Source organism: Dama dama, chromosome 28, assembly GCF_033118175.1.
Source record: "Dama dama isolate Ldn47 chromosome 28, ASM3311817v1, whole genome shotgun sequence".
Classification (NCBI taxonomy): domain Eukaryota; kingdom Metazoa; phylum Chordata; class Mammalia; order Artiodactyla; family Cervidae; genus Dama; species Dama dama.
Genome location: NC_083708.1, coordinates 60,301,903 through 60,316,679, shown reverse-complemented (window position 1 = coordinate 60,316,679; position 14,777 = coordinate 60,301,903).

Below are 14,777 nucleotides of genomic sequence, written 5' to 3'. Positions count from 1 at the left end.
GAAGCTGCCGGTGGAAACCACGCAAGCTCTGAGCACCCAGCTCTGACTGCAGTGACCGTCTTCCTCAGCATCACTACATTCTTGGGTACCAGCAAGAAAACCAACCAATTCTACCCAAATTACAGATATGCATGTTGAAAGGCAGACTGTCTAAACAAGCCGCTTTCAGTGGCACCCTGGAACAGTTGTCCAGACAAGTCAGGATAAGATTTTGTCAGCAAGTGTGAAAAGCTTAGGCTTGGGGGTTCCCATTACTCCCGGGGGTGACGTTCACCAGTGAGACTCTCTTTAGCACGTAGCTCAGTCAGTTTTCTGTTATTACAGATGTTCATCAAGCTCTGTGGAGCTGCCCGTGAGGAGAGAGGTGGGACGGGGACAACCCCGCCAGGGAGGTGGGGCTTTACAACAGGGTGTCCGAGGGACGGGATGCTGATCCACTTCAGCACCTCTCTGACTAGTCACTTCAGGACCAGTCACTTAACCTTGAGCCTCAGTTTCCTCTCTGATTCTCCCCCAGCCCCACAATTTCCTGGGATTTTCAGTCTCAGACTCTCTGACGGCCAAAATGGCCTTGGTCCTCTCTCTTAATGCCTAATGCTAACCCCACGTGCCTTCAATATCTGCTACAAATGCTGTCGATTTTATTTCTTTTTTTTGTCTGTGCTGTGGGACATGTGACATCTTAGTTCCCTAACCACGGATAGAACCCGCACCCCCTGCATTGGAAGCGTGGAGTCTTAACCACTGGGCTGCCAGGGAAGTTCCATGTTGATTTTATTTCTGCCACTTGAGTCACAGAAAACCCATATTAAAAAACATTTCTTTTTCCCCACACTGGGGTGTCAGAATATAAGTTCTGAATTCCTTTATACAAACACTACATGTTTCTCTAATTATAATAGAGAATAATACTGTGCCAGTGATAAAAACAAAGTGAGGAACAATTAACAGAGCCTGACTGTATTTCCAAATACCACTATATCCTTTCCTGGTTTGGTTTCCAGTATTTGGGAAGTTGGTTTTCTTTTTTTAGTATTCCTGCTGTTCACTTGATTCAGAAAATCTCTTGTTACTATGGAAGTCGAATGAGTTTTTTTTTTTTTTTTCATGTTTTCAAATCCTCTCTTCATGTCTTTACAATTAAAAGTCAGACCTAATTATAATGCTAAACATTTCAATCTGAGATCACATATGAAGTAAAAGAGAAAGCTTTATCTGACTTGGTTTATTTTTCTACTTGACTTTTAACTCTTTTCCATTCTTTCACATCCCACTTGAATGAGGCTAAGAGGTGACGAAAATCAATTATATGAGTTTAATTTGTCCAAGCTTGGGATCAAATTTTATTACTCTTTTCCTGAGCATCTGGTTATTCTAATTAATTTTCTCCTCCTTATCAGCAGATTTAATGATTCACTTCCATGCCCTTCTTTTGCCAAGTGCGTCAGAGCGATGTCGTTGGCCAGAGGTCTCCATGGCTGTTGAGAAGCTCTCACTGTGGCAGAAGAATGAGGAGCAGGATGCTGAGCAAAAGAGGAGGGTTGGGGTCACTTCACAGAGTGGTGACTGTCACCTCCATTTTGCCTGTGGGTTTTGTCATGTCCACGCATGCGTACACACAAATACGTCATTGGATGGATTCTGATGTCAGAAATGGGTAGCAAGTGAAAATAAGGGCATATTCCCCACTTTTTACCTAGTCTAAATTCAGGTCCTCTGTAGCACTTCTCCTAAGTAAGCTCTTTTAAATCTGAGCCCTTTAATTACTCCAGATCCCCTTAACACGTTGCTGTCATAGCAAAGTCACAGGTTGACATGCCCAGCAGGGAAGATCAGTAACAAATGTGTGAACCTGTGGCATGAGATCGGGTTCCAGGCATCCATGCTCATGAATGGCATTGAGGGGAGTGTCAGACCTGCTAGAAAGTGAAGAATGTGATGTAAGTTCCTGGAATTAACAGTAAACACAAATTAAATCTGAAATGGTGTGTGTGGCCCCGTCCTTGAAAGGTGTGAAAATGGCCCTGCTCCCTGTAGCCCTCAGAAGGTTCATTAAGTCCCTCCCAGAGGGAACATGGCTCAGTCCCAGACTCTGAGCATCTGCAAATACTGAAAAGCATGCAGGGAAATAAATGCGTGAATATGAACACATCCATGCGGAAGGGTACCATCACCATCAAAGACTACTGAGGCTGATGTCAATCACACAGAAAAAGCAAATAAACCACCCATGCCTTATGCTTCTGTTTCACCTTTAATTCCCATGACTAATCTTCTAAGTAGGAACTGCCTTCCTGAGAGCATCTTTTTTCATGTACCTTTTGTCTGTTCACAAAGAGTAGGCAAAGAAGATAAAGCAGGGACATTCTGTTTGCACGTGAAGAAGGATTTTTGGGGGATGAACAATGGAGCAGCTTATAAAATGTGGTGTGTGGTTTTCAACCCCGGAGCAGGTAAAAAAAAAAAAAAAAAAAAAAAAAAAAAAACATTTATCTGAAGTTGCTTGGGTCATAAATGGCAAGGATTGGATACACATTATTTTAACCTGCTATGAAACTGGTCAGATATGGATATGGAGAGATTAGTATCATCATTTGTCCTATAAACACTTGCCAAGTACCTACCATGCACCAAACACTATGCCCAGCTTTGGAAATACACTGAACCAACTCTCTTTCCAGGGCACTCATAGTGTCAGGAGTGGGACAAGCAGGCAAGCAAAATCTGCTATGTAGGTCAGAACATAATTCCAGAAAACTCTAGTAGAGGGCATGCACTGGGTGCTTTGGAGTAAAAAGAGAGGTATCTTACTTGGGGCAAGGCATGCTAGGGAAGCCTTCCTGATAATCAGCCCTCTGGTTATAAAAATTAAATAATCATGTGATTATAAAGAAAGTTCATCTGTGGGAATAAAATAATATGTATTGGAATCGTCTCTTGCAGGATGGGGTAGGTTATTAGCATACAAGACAAAAATCAAATGTATTGACAATTATTCATAAACTTCCTGCACATTGCCCACTAAGTACTATGTACATGAATTTTTGCAGTTTTATGTGATAACTATATTCAGTAACAAATATGCATAAATATGTGATCTAAACAATAAGCACAAAGATCACAGCAAGCAAGATGCTTTCCACATGAGAGACACAGAAAATGTGATATACTTATTTAGTGATAGAGCAGAACCATTTGCAGTATTTAAATTATTTCTTCCTTCCTCTGCCTTTGTATTTTTTTTTCAAGCATGGGTAGTCAGATTTGTCTAAGTTAAATGAGGACATGGTGTGATTGTGCCATATTACTTTCACTTCTCCTTACAACAATGATAAATTACAGTTGGAACAGAAGTCTTTAAAGTATCTTGAATTCTCTTAAACCAGTGATTCACAAAGCTGAGGAACTAAATGAAAACTACAGCAAAATAAACCTTTAAAAATAACAAATATTTATTAATTTTGGTATCCTTATTTTTTTAATGTCCTGCGATTAGGAAGAATTATTTCATTCGTAAGAATTATGACTTTTGAATAAAATTACAATTGCTCATTTCAAATTAACAAGTAAAACAATATAGTACCATTAAAAGAAATGAAAATGAACATCATTAGAAGCATATTCTCCAAATTTGCTGTGTTCCATCCACCCGTGGACTGTGTTGGCCCAGGTGTTGCTTCAGAAGCAAATCTGCTCAGTTAATATCACCTTCTGCCTCCTTTCCATTGCCTCTATAAGCCAAGTGAAACTGGAAAGTCGCTCAGTTGTGTCCGACTCTTTGCAATCCCATGGACTGTAGCCTGCTAGGCTCCTTTGTCCATGGAGCTCTCCAAGCAAGAATACCGGAGTGGGTAGCCAGTTCCCTTCTCCAGGGGATCTTACCATCCCAGGGATCCTACCATCCCAGGGATCCAACCCAGGTCTCCCACCTTGCAGGTGGATTCTGTACCATCTGAACCACCAGGGAAACCCATAAGTCAAGTCCCCAATCACTGTTTCCCTCCGTGCCCCATATGCAACCTTCCAAACCAATCCTGCATTGAGGGGCTCAGCATCCCAGGCTTCTTACCCCTGTCAGGGAAGCTGTTCCAGGAGCACCTCGGTCAATCCTGGGGCATGCGCACTGCTGCTCAGGCCCAAAATGGGAACAGAGCTCATCTCCGACGCAAGGCAGCTCTGAGTCTCCTCGCCCTCCACGGAAGGCCCCCTGTCTGATCATGATACTCCCGTTCTTGTCGTAGTATCTGCCCCCACTGTCCCACCTTCTCTGAGTCCCACTCCAAGAAGTCTCACTGATACTCAACTGAAAGCATTGTGTTGAAAATTAGAGTTAATGTATATCATTTACCTGGCACAAAATAAGTGCTCAATAAATGATATCCATTCATGACAACAGTTATCATTATTAGCTCTTGTCTCTAGGAAACCGGGCTGCTCTGTCTCATAGTTGCCTTTCAGATTTGAAGAGGCATCAGAATGTGGACAAAAAATTTTATATGATGAATGCTCTTTCAAATCTAACTGTGCAGAAGTACCAGCCTCTTGATTTGAAGTGATGCCAGTCATTTATCCAACAACTCAATCATAAATTACTTTTTTGATTCATGTTTTTCTGAACAATTTAATAAGTTTTTATGGAACAATGTGCTATGGACAATGACACAGAAGATAGAATCTCTGCCCAAAGGGTTTAATAGTCTTAATAATAATTAAGAAAACAAAATCATCAAATAGGGCTGAGAGCTTCTAAAATATTCCTTCATTTTATTCTTGAGGAAATTGAAATCTGGAAAAGTTCCATCCAGCTGCTCAGGACCACATATGATTAGCAGCAGAGCTGAGACTAGAACGCAGAATGCCTCACTTCCAAAGTTTATTCATTCCTCCCTTCAGGAAATATTTGTTGAGCACGTCCTATGCTCTGGCCACTGCAGACTCAAAGATGAAAGGGAAGCACTCTTGCTGACAAGGAGCTCACAGTCTGATGGGAGGTACAGTTGCAAAGACGGATAAGCACAGAGTTTGAGAGAGGAGCTGCAAGGTTGGAAGGTTGTCTGCGAGCAACGAAGGGCTGCCACCTCTTCTTTGTTGGGGAAAGATTCAGAAAGGAGATGACATTTGTGCTGATTTTTAAAGGCTGAATAGGAGTTTCCCAGGCAGGGAAAAGGCATGCCAAGTAAGAAGGACTAATTTTGTGACACCTTAGATATATGCATATGCATTTTTATTACACTAGAGTTTCAGAAACTCAGCTCCATGCACCTGTGGAGAATTTGATCCTTTTAAAGAGTTCATATTTTATTCAAGTTTGTTAAACAGACACCAATCCTGAATATTCATTGGAAAGACTGATGCTGAAGCTGAAGCTCCAATACTTTGACGACCTGATGCGAAGAGCTGACTCTTGGAAAAGACCCTGATACCGGGAAAGATTGGGGGCAGGAGAAGAAGCAGGCAACGGAGGGCGAGATGGTTGGATGGCATCACCGACTCAATGGACATGAATTTGAGCAAACTCCAAGAGATGGTGAAGGTCAGGAAAGCCTGGCATGCTGCAGTCAATGGGATCACAGAGTCAGAGATGATTTAGTGACTGAACAACAGCAGACACGATTCTTTACACACAAGAAAACAATATGAAACACATAAAAGATACATCTTTTCTAAAGAAAGATGCAGTGTCTGAATTGGAGAGACCTTCAGAGATCATTATCTCAGACCCTGTGGATTCACGGTGCATAGACATGGAGGGATACAGCTTAAAGAGCAGGAAGACTATGAACCGGAGATGAAATTAAAAGCAAGAACAATTAAAGGTTAAACTTAGATTATTATTCCTCTTGACTCCCTTCCCCCATGCCATATCACAAAATATAAAAGCAAAGGGGAGAAAAAAAAACAGCCGCTGGGAAGACTCCCTGCTCTAGCCAGCCTATCACAATTATAACATGGTATTTGAAAGAAGAAAAGACATTTCCAAAGGGCAACATTATTAATGCCACCAAGAAAGAATTGGAAAGTTGCAGTTTAAATCACTGGTTTTATGCCAGCTCCCCTTTTTATATAAATATCAATTCTCACTGTGAGTTACTGCACCCTAATTTACTTAGGAATGCATTTTAAAAATGGCATGCTAGAAGGTGTGATTCAATGGAGGAAAAGGATTATCAGGGGGGGCAATGATCCATAAATAGCTGTTATTATTATTTAACATTCGTTAAACACCCACAGTGAGCTAAGCACCGTACTAAACTTTGAGAAGATATAGTTCTTTCTCTGACAAGAAGAGGCAAAACCCACAGAAAAGATGAAAGTTTAAATCTACTTAAGATCAGGGAAATTTATTTTTCTACTCCAACTTTTCCTTGCTTCACTTGTCAAATTAATATGATTCCAGATATGAGACTAGTGTTTATAGCAGTTGCTCCTCACCTGCGTTCAGTGTTTCATCCTTTTTTGTTTTTGTTGTTGTCGTTTAGTCTCTCAATTGTGTCCGAGTCTTTTGTGACCCCGTAGACTGTAGCCCACCAGGCTCCTCTGTCCATGGGATTTCCCAGACAAGAATATTTGAGTCAGTTGTTATTTCCTTTCTCTGGGGGATCTTCTCGACCCAGAGATCAAACCTGCATTTCCTGCATTGCAGGCAGATTCTTTACCGCTAAGCCACTTGGGAACCCTAAAGTTTTATACTTTATAAAGGGTCTTATATGTATATCACATTAATAGCTAGGTACATAGTCTTTGGAAGATGTGAGCATTAAGAAGAGAGAGCTTCATTTCAGGAGAAGACCAAAAAAGTCAGAGGGGTCAGCTGACCTTTCAGAGCATCAAAGGGCAGCTATACTTGGGGGAGGAGAGAGATTTTTCAAATACGTTAATATATGCACAAAGCAACTGTCCTTCCCACCTCTGTCTTCCAGGCCCCAGTTTCTTATCCTAGAGACAGAACAAAATCAATTTCTTGTGTATTCTGCCAGAGATATCAAATGCAAGTACCAGCATACAGTTTACATATGTGGTGTCACACTATATGCATGGTTATGCACCCACTTGTTTTTCGTATATTTTGGACATTTTTTCATGCTGCATTATTGCTTGTAATGGTTGAATCATATTTCATGTATAAATGACCCATAACTTATTTAGTTAGTGTGGTTGTTGTTGCTTATTGCTCAGTTGATCAGTCGCGTCCAGCTCTTTGTGACCCCATGGACTGCAGCACACCAGGCTTCCCTGTCCATAACCAACTCCTGGAGCTTACTCAAACTCATGTCCATTAACTCCGTGATGCCATCCAACCATCTCATCCTCTGTCACCCCCTTCTCTTGCCTCTAGTCTTTCCCAGCATCAGGGTCTTTTCCAGTGAGCCAGCTCTTCTCATCAGGTGGCCAAAGCATTGGAGCTTCAGCTTCAGCATCAGCCCTTCCAGTGAGTATTCAGGGCTGATTTCCTTTAGGATGGGCTGGTCTGACCTCCTTGCAATCCCAGGGACTCTTAAGAGTGTTCTCCAACACCACAGTTCAGAAGTATCAATGTTTCAGCACTCAGCCGAATTAATACGGTAATAAAGGCTATATAGGTGACATATATACACTACCACATATAAAATAGATAACTAGTGGGAACCTGCTACATAGAGCAGGGAGCTCAGATCAGGGCTCTGTGATGACCTAGAGGGATGGGAGAGAGGTCCAAGAAGGAGGGGGTGTGTGTGTACATACAGCTGATTCACTTCATTGTACCGCAGAGACTGACACATTGGAGAGCAATTATACTCTAATCTTAGAAATGGGGAGAAAAATAAAGTACCATTTAAAATAAAACCGTATTTGGGAGGACTGAGTTTTTCGTTTGTTTCTGCAAACTTTCTACTATTAAAATGATTCAATAATACCCTTGTAAAAACAACTTTCCTATAAGTGGATTTGTGAGTGGAAGTGTACACGAATTGGTCGTTTTGATAGCTGCTGACAGATTCTTCTCTGGAACATCTATGTGAGTGGAAATTCTTGGCAGCAGCATAGAGGAGTGCCTGTTTTTCCACTATCATTGGCGCAAATGTGTACTGTCAAAATTGATGGGTTTTGATAATCTGATAAGTAAAGTAAAAAATAGAATCTCACAGTAGTTTCATTTGCCCTCCTTCCGATAATGAGACTTCTTTTTTTTCTCACAGTTTAAAAAACATTAGCATTCCTTTCTGTGAACTCTGTTTATATTCTGTGTAAGATTTTCTTTGGGGGTGGTTGTTTTTTTTTCTGATTGATTTTAGGGAACTCTTAATACATAATCTGAATTGCATGTATTTTTCATAGTGTGACATTTGTCTTTGGATTCTGTTAACGATAATTTTTGTCTTACAGAATTGTCTAATTTAATAAATATGTGAATTTGAGGGCATGGCAACCCACACCAGTATTCTTGCCTGGAGAACCCCATGGACAGATGAGCCTGGGAGGTTCCAGTCCAGAGGGTCACAGAGTCAGACACGACTGAGCAACTTAGCCGCAACAGGTTTTGTTTCATATTATAAGTAATTGTTCACACAAGAGTATGTTTTAAGAAACTACCTAGTTTTCATCTGGTATTATGATTTTTATATGTAAGGGATTAATCCATTTGGTATTTATTTGGTATAAGTTAGGCATCTAACATTTTGTTTTTCTTGATGGCCACTCAGTTCAGTTCAGTTCAGTTCAGTCGCTCACTCGTGTCTGACTCTTTGCGACCCCATGAATCGCAGCATGCCAGGCCTCCCTGTCCATCACAAACTCCCGGAGTTTACTCAGACCCATGCCTATCGAGTCGGTGATGCCATCCAGCCATCTCATCCTCTGTCGTCCCCTCCTCCTCCTGCCCCCAATCCCTCCCAGCATCAGGGTCTTTTCCTATGAGTCAGATCTTCCCATGAGGTGGCCAAAGTATTGGAGTTCCAGCTTCAGCATCAGTCCTTCCAATGAACACCCAGGACTGATCTCCTTCAGGATGGACTGGTTGGATCTCCTTGCAGTCCAAGGGACTCTCAAGAGTCTTCTCCAACACCACAGTTCAAAAGCATCAATTTTTCGGCGCTCAGCTTTCTTCACAGTCCAACTCGCACATCCATACATGACCACTGGAAAAACCATAGCCTTGACTAGACAGACCTTTGTTGGCAAAGTAATGTCTCTGCTTTTTAGTATGCTATCTAGGTTGCTCATAACTTTCCTTCCAAGGAGCAAGTGTCTTTTAATTTCATGGCTGCAATCACCATCTGCAGTGATTTCGGAGCCCAAAAAAATAACGTCTGACACTGTTTCCACTGTCTCCCCATCTATTTCCCATGAGTTGATGGGACCAGATGCCATGATCTTAGTTTTCTGAATGTTGAGCTTTAAGCCAACGTTTTCACTCTCCTCTTTCACTTTCATCAAGAGGCTTTTTAGTTCCTCTTCACTTTCTGCCATAAGGGTGGTGTCATCTGCATATCTGAGGTTATTGATATTTCTTCCAGCAATCTTGATTCCAGCTTGTGCTTCTTCCAGCCCAGCGTTTCTCATGATGTACTCTGCATATAAGTTAAATAAGCAGGGTGACAATATACAGCCTTGACATACTCCTTTTCCTATTTGGAACCAGTCTGTTGGTCCATGTCCAGTTCTAACTGTTGCTTCCTGACCTGCATACAGGTTTCTCAAGAGGCAGGTCAGATGGTCTGATATTCCCGTCTCCTTCAGAATTTTCCACAGTTTATTGTGATCCACACAGTCGAAGGCTTTGGCGTAGTCAATAAAGCAGAAATAGATGTTTTTCTGGAACTCTCTTGCTTTTTTGATGATCCAGCGGATATTGGCAATTTGATCTCTGGTTCCTCCACCTTTTCTAAAACCAGCTTGAACATCTGGAAGTTCTCGGTTCATGTATTGCTGAAGCCTGGCTTGGAGAATTTTGAGCATTACTTTACTAGTGTGTGAGATGAGTGCAATGGCCACTAGATGATCCCAACTCCTTTCATGAATAAATCACCTTTAAATGTAAAGGCCACTTCCGTCAAATATTAAATTCCTTTATGGGCAGCAATGCTGTGTTAAGGCCATTATTCAGTTTAGGAACCTAGAAATTTCCCTGGGTCAATTCACCAGAGCTGATGCTAAGAATGAGCTCCTTAATCCAAGTAGATGTGTGTGGAATAAAACAGAAAAAGTGATATGTAGGAAACAGGCAGAGTGCCTAGCTGGCCTTGAGATAGCAAATAGGAACAGAGAAAAGTTAAGATGAAAATATGAGGGGAAATCTAGGGCAGATTCCAAAACAAATACTTTATGATACAGAAGGTGATCTGCATTCCAAGTGCCCTCCTGATAAAATAGGCAATCATCTATTCCAAATGCCTTGATGATAAAAATTCAAACTCCATCCAGGACCTGTCTGACTACCTCTGCTTACCTCTCCAGCCCAGGATAGGTTGTGACCCCTACTTGTCTTTCAGCTTTCAGCTTAAGCACTATTTCCCCAGGTCTCCTTCCCTGAACTGGCCAGGACTGAGTCAGATATTCCTCTTATGTGTCTCTGCAGGATTTTGTGCTTTGTAGGATATAAATGTCTAGTCTTTAATGCTTTCACCTCTGTTGTAAACATTTCCCCCTGCCTCCCAACTTCTATAAAATCTTTCTCCTGGTTAATAAATTTCTCCCTGGGGGACAGTCCCATCTCTTACAATAAGTTCCATATTTCTGGGGGCATTGACTCCAACCAGCCCAGAGATCTCACACTTGATCTAGAGCAAGGTCATTTAGCACTTGGTCCAGGGATGGGAGTGTGCCCAAGGAAAGCTAATAGACACTTAGACGGGGGAGCCTGAATACAGACTCACGCCAAAAGTCATTGCAGAACAGGAGGCTGCAGAATGAACCAAAAATGAAGTGGAGCCAAAAAAATGGAGAGATAGAATATCACTTGAAGCCCTAGGTCCATCTGAAATCTGTCTTGTCCTCAGGCAGTTTAATGGCATATGGGTTATTTCCTGTTTTTCCTCAGGTCACTTCAGCTTGGGTTTTCCGTCACTTCCAACTGCAGTTTCTTAACTTAAAGATTATGCTTCTTCAGTTCAGTTCAGTTCAGTTCAGTCACTCAGTCATGTCCAACTCTTTGCGACCCCATGGACTGCAGCACAACAGGCTTCCCTGTCCATCACCAACTCCCAGAGCCTACTCAAACTCATGTCCATTAACTCCGTGATGCCATCCAACCATCTCATCCTCTGTCTTCCCCTTCTCCTCCTGCCTTCAATCTTTCCCAGCATCAGGATCTTTTCCAATGAGTCAGTTCTTCACATCAGGTGGCCAAAGTATTGGAGTTTCAGCTTCAGCATCAGTCCTTCCAATGAATAGTCAGGACTGATTTCCTTTAGGATTGACTGGTTTGATCTCCTTGCAGTCCAAGGGGCTCTCAAGAGTCTTCTCCAACACCACATTTCAAAAGCATCCATTCTTCAGCACTCAGTTTTCTTTATGGTCCAACTCTCACACCCATACATGACTACTGGAAAAACCATAGCTTTGACTAAATGGACCTTTGTTGACAAAGTAATGTCTCTGCTTTTTAATATGCTGTTGAGGTTGGTCATAGCTTTCCTTCCAAGGAGCAAGCCTCTTTTAATTTCATGGCAGCAGTCACCATCTGCAGTGATTTTGGAGCCCAAGAAAATAGTCTGTCATTGTTTTCATTGTCTCCCTATCTATTTGCCATGAAGTGATGGGACTGGATGCCATGATCTTCATTTTTTGAATGTTGAGTTTTAAGCCAGCTTTTTCACTCTCCTCTTTCACTTTCATCAAGAGGCTCTTTAGTTCTTCTTCACTTTCTGCCATAAGGGTGGTGTCATCTGTGTACCTGCTGCTGCTGCTGCTAAGTTGCTTCAGTAGTGTGGACCTGAGGTTATTGATATTTCTCCTGGCAGTCTTGATTCCAGCTTGTGCTTTATCTAGCCTGGCATTTTGCATGATGTACTCTGCATACAAGTTAAATAAGCAGGGTGACAATATACAGCTTTGACATATTCCTTTTTTAATTTGGAACCAGTCTTTTGTTCCATGTCCAGTTCTAACTGTTGCTTCTTGACCTGCATACAGATTTCTTAGGAGGCAGGTCAGGTAGTCTGGTATTCCCATCTCTTGAAGAATTTTCCACAGTTTGTTGTGATCCACACAAAGACTTGGTGTAATCAATAAAGCAGAAGTAGATGTTCTTCTGGTATTTCTCTTGCTTTTTTGATGATCCAACAGATGTTGGGAATTTCATCTCTGGTTCCTCTGCCTTTTCTAAATCCAGCTTGAACATCTAGAAGTTCATGGTTCATTTACTGTTGAAGCCTGGCTTGGAGGATTTTGAGCATTACTTTGCTAGCATGAGATGAGTGCAATTGTGCGGTAGTTTGAATATTCTTTGGCGTTGCCTTCCTTTGGGATTGGAATGAAGGCTGACCTTTTCCAGTTCTGTGGCCACTGCTGAATTTTCCAAATTTGCTTGCATATTGAGTGCAGCACTTTCACAGCATCGTCTTTTAGGATTTGAAATAGCTCAACTGGAATTCAATCACCTCCACTAATTTTGTTCATAGTTATGCTTCCTAAGGCCTTAGGGGCAGGAATTAAGCTTCTTAGGGGAAGGAATTAAGCTTCTTAGGGGAAGGAATTATCTCAATGTTATTGTATTCCTATCACCTTGCCTGGAGCACAGCGGCCTGCAATATTGATATTCTACTTGCAAAAGATCACTGAGCCAGTGGTTGTAACCAAGCCTGGATTCATATCCAGGGCTCCCTTGGGTCCAAATCCTTGGTTTTCTCATCTATAAAATAGCAACAGTAATACCTACTTTGAGGTGTGACATAAAAATGATAATAACATATGACCTGGGAGAGCACCCCACTGCTGCTCCTGGTGAAGGGCTGGAAGACCCACCACACACCCCCACAGGCCAAGTCCAAGACCAGGCACATGGTGCTCTCCATGTGGTTGTTATTCTTCAGTCTCTAAGTTGTGTCCAAAGCACGCCAGGCTCCTCTGTCCTCCACTATCTCCCTGAGTTTGCTCAAACTCATGTCCATTGAGTCAGTGATGCTATCTAAACATCTCATCCTCTGCCACCCTGTTCTCCTTTTGCCTTCCATCTTTCCCAGCATCGGGGACTTTTCTCTGTGTGGACCCAGCATGACTCTCGGTACTGCCAGACTGTGCATATCCTCAGGCTGAAGTTACTGCCCAAGGTGCAGGATAAGGTGAAGCAAGCCCAGGCCAGATCCTGGCAGAGTGCAAGACGCTGGAGGACAGCAGTGAGGGCTCAGAGCTGACAGCCTGGAAGCAGGTCAAGAAGCTGGAGCAGAAGAAACAGCCAGCCAAGGAGAAGGCCCCTCAGGCTGGAGAGGTGCAGGCCTGGGCACGACTCAAGGAGCCAGAGGGGCTACAGCTATAGGAGGAAATGAAAACTTCCTCACCAAGAGAACTCAGATATGCAGGTGCAAGATGCATTGGATTCCCAGAAAACTACCACCCTGGGCCATTCCCAGCCTAGGAATCTTACTTCCCCAACCAGGGATGGAACCTATGCTCCTTGCAGTAGAAGCGTGGAGTCTTAACCACTGGATCACCAGGGAAGTCCCTGTAATAAAAACACTTTCTCTGAGGAAGGCTCAGCCTACTCCAGCACAGCCCTCACCTTCCAGCCTCTGCACCTACCACTTGGTCAGAAACCACATGGGCTCATCTCACAGAGGAGCAGACCAGGCCATGGTACCCCTGGGCAGCCAGGTCATCTCTGAGTATCCTTAAGGATGTTGTTGTTCAATCATCCAATCATGTTTGACTCTTTGCAACCCCATGGACTGCAGCATGCCAGGCCTCCCTGTCCCTCACCATCTCCCAAAGTTTGCCCAAGTTCAGGTCCATTGCATCGGTGATGCCATCCAGCCATCTATGCTCTGACGCCCCGTTCTCCTTCTGCCCTCAATCTTTCCCAGCATCAGGGACTTTTCCAATGAGTCGGCTGTTCACATCAGATGACCAAAATACTAGAGCTTCAGATTCAGCATCTTCAAGGATAGTAGGTAGCAAATTACAACCCATTGGTCAAATCTGAGCTGCTGCGAATTAGCCAAGCCTTATCAGAATGTACACACACATGGTGATGATAATAAGAACAGCACATATCAAATACTTATTCTTAAACTGATTATTTTATCCTTCTTCTCCTGTAGACTTAATCCTCTTCAGAATCTTTGCAGATTATAAAAACCCATATGAGAACGCTCAAAACTCTGAAATGAAGGTATCATGGCTATAAGAGATAATCCCAACTTTGCAAATAAAATGATGTTTTTAACTCAGTTTGCAACTGTCTCTGCTGATGAGAGAATGCAAAATAGTGGATAATCAAAAGTCATTTATACATAGTTGGGGACCTTGTTCTGTGATGAGCTCAGCAGTAAATTTTCTTTCCTAATTGCATTTTGCCTACAGCGGCACGGAAATGAGTTTGGATTGTGTAAGCATCTGTTGACCAGGTGATAAAGAAGATAATCATTGGGTAGGACAGGAACAGAAACCATTTTTAAATGTTTTAAAATTCTCCGTGGAATCCTCAGAGCAGATAATCCAATGAAGCAGAGCAGTGAATGTCAACAAAGTATAAGACATTATTTTGTTTGACTCCATCATTATGACTTTTAACATAGCATTATATTTTTTATTTTGCAATAACTAAAAACAATTTCAGCTACTTTAGTTAGAAGAACTTTTAT